This window comes from Macadamia integrifolia, chromosome 9, assembly GCF_013358625.1.
Source record: "Macadamia integrifolia cultivar HAES 741 chromosome 9, SCU_Mint_v3, whole genome shotgun sequence".
Lineage (NCBI taxonomy): Eukaryota > Viridiplantae > Streptophyta > Magnoliopsida > Proteales > Proteaceae > Macadamia > Macadamia integrifolia.
In genome coordinates, this window is record NC_056565.1 from 32,678,324 (window position 1) to 32,685,723 (window position 7,400).

Consider the following 7,400-nt stretch of genomic DNA (forward strand, 5'->3'; position numbering starts at 1 on the left):
CCCCCCCCCCCCTCCATCTCTAAACCCCGCTCCCCCCAATTTTTATTTTTATTTTTATTTATTTTTATTATTTATTTTTATTTTTTTAAATACTTATCATACTAATCTATCCAACAGATTTAATGGCAGGCAGCTGGAAATTTCCTACTGCTTGGGTTGTAAAATTTTTTTGTCCACCTTTGAACACATCAGCGAAAAATCTATCTTATGTAAGAATAAAAGGAAAAGTATATGATTTCACTACCGAAAAGGAAAATCAAAACACTATCATCATAATTATGGGGAAAATCCCTTTTTTTTTGGTTTTTTTTTTTTTTTTTTAATTCACATTATGTATATGGTTTCTATTCCAATAATACAATTTATAATAATCTGTTTGGGGAGCTAAAACTAATAACATGCTCTTCACTCATGGGGCAATTTAAAGTCGTGGGAGCAACATTAAGCTAATTTCGACAGACAACCCATAATATAAAATATTATGAGTCTTTATCCTTAACCTCATCACTTATCATAAAACAACGGATTAAAGGCTCCATTATTTAATTAATTGAAATTGTTAGGGAAAAGCAAGAGCATTGAACACTGTAGCTTTGAAAATAGAGACATAGAGTGAGAGAGACGGATGGTGACTGAAACATCTCCACCGCCATGTATAGTCAACCCCTTTAATTTTTTTTTTTGATTTTTTTTTTCTGAAAAAATAAATAAAAGAAGAGAGATGTGTCATCCGCATGTGAAGAATAGAAAAAAGGATTAAATGAAGTGGAGATAGTTAACTGGCTTATCATGGCACATGAGATAATTAGATTAAGGAATCTTCTTCTTCTTTTTCATTTATTTAAAATAAAAAATAAAATGTCGACCATTTCTATCATGAATTTTATAGTAAACTAATGCTTATCTCTTTGTCTTTCAAAGCATGTAAAATACAAGGACATTCAACCATGTTGGAGTAAGTTTTCTTAATTAGGCTTCTTTTGTTCTCTTATATATCTTCTATAGCTCTAGTTTGAAGAGACGGATTTCTGGACTTGTTCCATTGAATTTTGGAAAGGCAAATCAATTTATGCCGACAGATTTTGTGATGACTCAATGGAAAAGTAATAATAAGTGTGCTTTCAACAGTATTGGGCAATTAATGACAGAAATATAGAGTATCCAATGGTCCCTAGTCGTGTGGCCCCTAATTTCAACACGTAAGTTGATGAAATTATTTCTCACCTTTGTGAAACTTAAAAGATTCATCTTATCTTTATTTTCGTGTGCACGCCCTCATTGGCCCTTGCACTAGCATAGGAGATGCACAATCATTTACCTAATATAAATATAAGGTGTGTAGATCAGTACAATTCCTCAAGTATTATCTTAGATTTTATTTTTTAGGACGAACTATTATTTTTACAAAGATTTGTTAGTAATTAACCTCATAATCTATTTTGTCACGGGAGATAAATGATGTGTCCAATTGGACCTTTTTTTTTTTTGGTAAAGGTCCAATTCGACTATTAGATAGAGAGTTTAGTACTGGATGTATGTTCATCATACTTGAAATTTCTAATTTATATTAATTTCATTTAATTTGCAAAATCATTAATGGCTATGATTGTTCTTAGGTTTTCACATAAAATGTAATCGATTAGAACATGATTGGACATCTTTTTCATAATTGTCACATCATGTGTTTCTCTGATATTGATTCTAAGATATAGTTGTGAGGACATATATGGTGTGTAAATTGTAAAGGAGCATACAAGAATCTTGCATGTATCACTATCAATTAGTAAGAAATTAATCCACAAGTTTCTCATTTATAAAATTCATTTGGTCTTTTGACCTAAAAGGCCATTGTCATGCAATTATGCATAAAAGGTTTTGATATACCAATGGTCGGTGCCTTTATCTAATTATATATTAGTATACTAGATTCATGTCGTTTAATCGAGAACTAAATAGTCGTTCAACATAGAATTCACTATTCTTTTGGAGAGTATTGACAAGAGAGAATTTCTATGTATAGTCAGATAAAAATCAGAATCCTATAACTTGTTTATAAATTGTTTTAAATTTTAATTATATGATTTTATTAAATATTTAACAAAATATATTTCTCCAATCAATGGCATAGAATCTCTGCAATGCATGGTTTAAGGAATCAGATTGGATCGGCTTGAATCTGTTGTATCGACCTTGATCAATTCTTGGCCGATATGGTATCAATGGATTGGTACAGACAATGGTGAAACACTTAAAAAAAAAAAAAAATAAATAAATCAACCGAGGGGGTATTCCTATTTAATTCCGGCAGATTTGAATTAGGATTGGATTGGTATGACTGTTCCCGACCTCAACTGTGTCTTCTCAATCATTGTTGCATTGGCCTATTTGATGGACTAGGGTTTTGGTAGTAATTAAATTGTATGCCCTTTAGTATATTTCAATCGAGGGGCATTTCTGTTTAATTCGGGCATATCCGGATCATTGCATCTTTGATCATTCCTGGCCTCTATTCTGTCTTCTCAGTCGTTGTTGCTACATTGATCTATTTGATGTACTAGGGTTTGGCAGTAATTAGATTACATGCCCTTTTGTATTATGTGGTATTGTACTAATATGCAATTAATTAATTATGAATATTACAACCTGGTGATCAAGCGGTCCCAATAACCTATGGCATTCTTGGGGTAAGACTTTGTAATTCTTGCCTTCCGGACCTCACACATGTGAGAGCTTCCTGCATCGGATATGCCCTCTCTCTTATGCAATTAATTGATTAAATTGTAATTTTTATTTTTTAGATAATAGTAAAAAACTTATTAATATCCTCATATACTATTAATAAGATTAATTAATATTACGAAGTGTTTGAAATAGCAAAAATACTCAATTGAATTCTATTTCTTTCCAGTTCGTAGATAACAAGGATATTTGTTATTGACAAGAAACAGAACCACCACCTATTGAATTTGAATGGATTTAGATAAGGTAACCTACTATTAGTGGACAATCTAATTTATAAAAGAGGAGAAGATCAGGAGGGAGCAGATAAACTTTTTTTTATTGCTCTCTCTCTCACACACACACACACATTGATGCAAACTAAAGTGTGAGAGTATCAATGTAAACCACTTAAAATTTATAAATGAAATATTGTGTGTTATATCAAAATGGATTAATTAAATATCCACAAAACAAAATAAAATGCAATAAAGACACAATTGAGTATTTTATAATAATTAAGTTCTTGTTGTTCCATGATAATCCTATATGATGTAAGGCTTTGTCATCTTGAGTCACCAAAAGACCAAAGTTGAGGGCTAAATCAAATACATGGCGAGTCAGACAACCAAAAAAGCTTTGTCATTCTGTATTAAAAGACCAAATTTAGTGCTATGTAGTTGGCTCCATGCATAGAAGATCCTTCACATTAATAGATGTCTAATTAAACTCACTGAGACATCTTGAACGCTCTCATTGGCTTGTTTAAAATCAAATACAGCCATTGACAGTCTTTTCTGTATTTTTGAAATAGCCAAGGTATCTGTAGAGGATCCTAATCCTACAAACTATGACATGATTATAATATATGATCATAACAGACTTTGGTTAGCCTTGACTCTTGAACAAAGAATGAGTCTAATATTAGAATTTCACCCCAAAATAGAAAAAGTCTAATATTAATTAGAAGGGTTGTGATGGGATGAACTTGAAATTTGAAACAAATATCTATTGCAAATAATAAATGTATTCTTGATAATGCCATCAAAGTTAGTGAACTGCCATTATTTTCATGGATGCCACATGAGCTAACATATATGGGTCTGTGCAACTGGGAGTGAATCCCATATACATCTCATTAGTCAAATTTCAATTTTAATAGAAAATATGCTATATAAGTGATAAGGGTTAATAATGTGTTCAAAGTTGACAAGTAATGAGTTAATGAGTAAGAAGCAATATTATATGGGAATCATTTGTCCTTGAAGGGCTTTGGTTGTCTTCTACTACAAGAGTTTCTGTTTAAGGAATGGATAAGAAAATTTGACACTATGAGATAGTGGCATGGCTGTCTCCTATCTTGTTCAAAGCTATATGTTTTATGGGAAGAGGTTAGGTATGTCACACTTTCGTGGAGTTAGCTGCTCAATTAACTAGAGAGCTTGGATTGAAGGGGTATAGAAGACTTTTCCAGGAAAAGAGAGAGAGAGAGATAAACAAAAACCTAGGTATACCGGCAATATATCCAGTATTTTCCCATGTTTTATATGAAAAAATAATAATTTGGGAAACATGGGTTGTGCTGTCCATGTACTAATAAAAGCAAAACCAATATTAACATAGGCTACGTTTGGTTATCTATAAAGAATGACTTATAGTGGAATATTCTTAGATTCATTTCAACATGGGGATTAAGTAATTGTTGAAGTCATGACACTAGTTAGGGGTGTCAAGAGATGATTCACACTGGTAAGCCTGACCTAAATCTATCGGTTGAAGCTTGATACTGGTCTTATCGATTACTAAACATATAGGTCTCAACCCCAAAGGGGTTGCTCAGTTGGCAAAGTCCAACACCTCAAAATTAAGAGTTCATCATGAGTTCAACAATAATAATAATAAAAGTGTCAGGTTCTGATTGATATTCAGGAACTCAGGAAGTGGCCCAATGGTTTCTTGATAGGGACCGATTGAATGCTTTGATTGACTGATAACCAACTATTTATAGCCCGTTTAACCCATGTAGTCTGATTGATTAAGGACCATTTGTGGTACTTCTATAACTCAATTAGATAGTTTAAAGCTCAATTAGCCCGATTACCTTGAGCCGGATTATGGACTAATAATTGGCTTGCCATATAGAAAATTGTTTATACCCTAACCTATGAGGCGTAATTTCCTAAATAGATAGAAATGGTGTAGGACCTTAAGTTGGTGGGGATACATCTAGCTACAACAAAATACACTTGTAGCTATGGATATTTAACTACGGTTTAAAAACCTGCAACTATAAATGCCCTATAATTACAGTTTTTCTACGTGTAGTAATATGATATACCTATTAATCGGCTTGTCCTGAACCAGAACCAAACTGCAAACAGAAACAAATTCACACACTGAACCCCACTCACTTTCATTAAGTTTGGTTAGGCCTGTTGGTTTGTTCATTCAGTCATTAAATTCAACAATCAGATAATATATCTTACCAAACCCATTCTAAGCAATTCGAAGCTATTCCCTATTTGAATCAACTAGTTCCTTCGACTCCAATTTAAACTTTATATTCTATTGTAATTATTCATCTAAACCATACATGATAACAAATCTAACAAAGGGCATAGATTTCTTATCTAAATCATAAACAAACCAGGGTTGATGACATACACAAGCACTGAAAACATCGTCAAAAACCTAAGAAACAAAGAAGAAACTTAACAAATCAGTGGGTTGAGTACCCCTTCTTAAGGTTACATAAGTCTCCCTTCATGCACTTATTGACTAGGCCACTTAGAGACACCAACAGTTGTGGTCAATTGGACATAACAAAACCATGAAAAGAAAACACCAAGCACAAGAGAAAATAGAATTTCAGGATTGCCGCACAAAAATTATTACAAAAATGGGCTACAACTCTCTATATATGACAAAAGAAAAGACATTAAATTCAACAATTAGATATATCTTCTCAAAACCATTCTAAGCAATTCAAAGCTATTCCCTATTTGAATCAACTAGTCCCTCCGACTCCAATTTAAACTTTATATTCTGTTGTAAATATTCATCCAAACCATACATGATAATACATCTAACAAGGGGAGTAGATTACTTTTCTAAATCTTAGACAAACCAGGGTTGATGATATACACAAGCACTGAAAATATCGTCAAAAACCTAAGAAACAAAGAAGAAACTTAACAAATGAGTGGGTTGAGTACCCCTTCTTAAGGTTACATAAGTAGCGCTTCATGCACTTATTGACTAGGTGACTTAGAGACACCAACAGTTGTGGTCAATTGGACATAACAAAACCATGAAAAGAAAACACCAGGTTCAAGAGAAAATATAATTTCAGGACTGCCTCACAAAAACTATTACAAAAATTGGCTACAACTCCCTATATATGAGAAAAGAAAAGACATTAAATTCAATAATCAGATAATATATCTTGCCAAAACCATTCTAAGCAATTCGAAGCTATTCCCTATTTGAATCAACTAGTCCCTCCGACTCCAATTTAAACTTTATATTCTGTTGTAAATATTCATCCAAACCATACATGATAACACATCTAACAAGGGGAATAGATTACGTATCTAAATCATAGACAAACCAGGGTTGATGACATACACAAGCACCGAAAACATCTTCAAAAACCTAAGAAACAAAGAAAAAACTTAACAAATCAGTGGGTTGAGTACCTCTTCTTAAGGTTACATAAGTAGCGCTTCATGCACTTATTGACTAGGCCACTTAGAGACACCAACAGTTCTAGTCAATTGGACATAACAAAACCATAAAAAGAAAACACCAAGTTCAAGAGAAAATAGAATTTCAGGATTGCCTCACAAAAACTATTACAAAAATGGGCTACAACTCTCTATATATGAGAAAAGGAAAGACAACACCAAGGGTTGTCTTCAAAAGCAAATACCTAAACAACCACAAGACATCTTAGTCGAAGATTAACAAACGTTTCCAATAGGCACACATATTGGTAAATCATACGATCACATGTACGACGAGGTAATTGGATGTGTAGTGGATCTAATCTCTAGAATCTTTAAATAAAATTGAATAATCAAATAAGATTATTTACTTCTGAATCCAAGACTACGTGTTTCAATGAAAAAGCTTAAAAGTTGATTTGTGTTTTAGGAGTGGAATTAGATTGGCAGAAAACAGTTAAAAAAATGAGAAAGAAAATTGTCTGAGCCCAGGTTCGAACTGGGGACCTCTAGTGTATGAGACTAGCGTGATAACTAACTACACCACGGTTTTTAAGGTTCATAATTAAAATACTTTCAAAATATTTAATTATCCTCTGAGATTCCCAGAACTTACATTTGTACAGGTTTCTATGTTCAATATAGAGACCAAAAGAAGAAAGAAAAATAACCTCATTTTTTGTGTGATAGGCATAGGTTGGTCCATGTTGTGGAGAACCCAATCCCACCTCATTATTGAAATTTCATACCCAAACAAGAATATAGAGTGCCTCAATACATAAATGCCCATTACAATTCAATGAAATGGCATTCTTTGTATTTTATACTTTAAACACACTTTTCAACTACTTCCATTCTTTTGTTTCATATAATTTGGACATGTAAGAAGTCATAAGTTGATAGGACCACCCACTACCATCATGTGAGTCATGTAGCAATGACGACAATCTTGATGGG

The 7,400-nt window shown here is 32.8% G+C and overlaps 1 protein-coding gene across 1 annotated transcript in view; it reads right to left on the bottom strand.

Annotated features, from left to right (window-relative positions):
- The window catches only part of LOC122089719 (E3 ubiquitin-protein ligase PUB23-like), a 41,141-nt gene that overhangs the window by 1,566 nt on the left and 32,175 nt on the right, over positions 1–7,400 (bottom strand). The window lies entirely within an intron of this gene.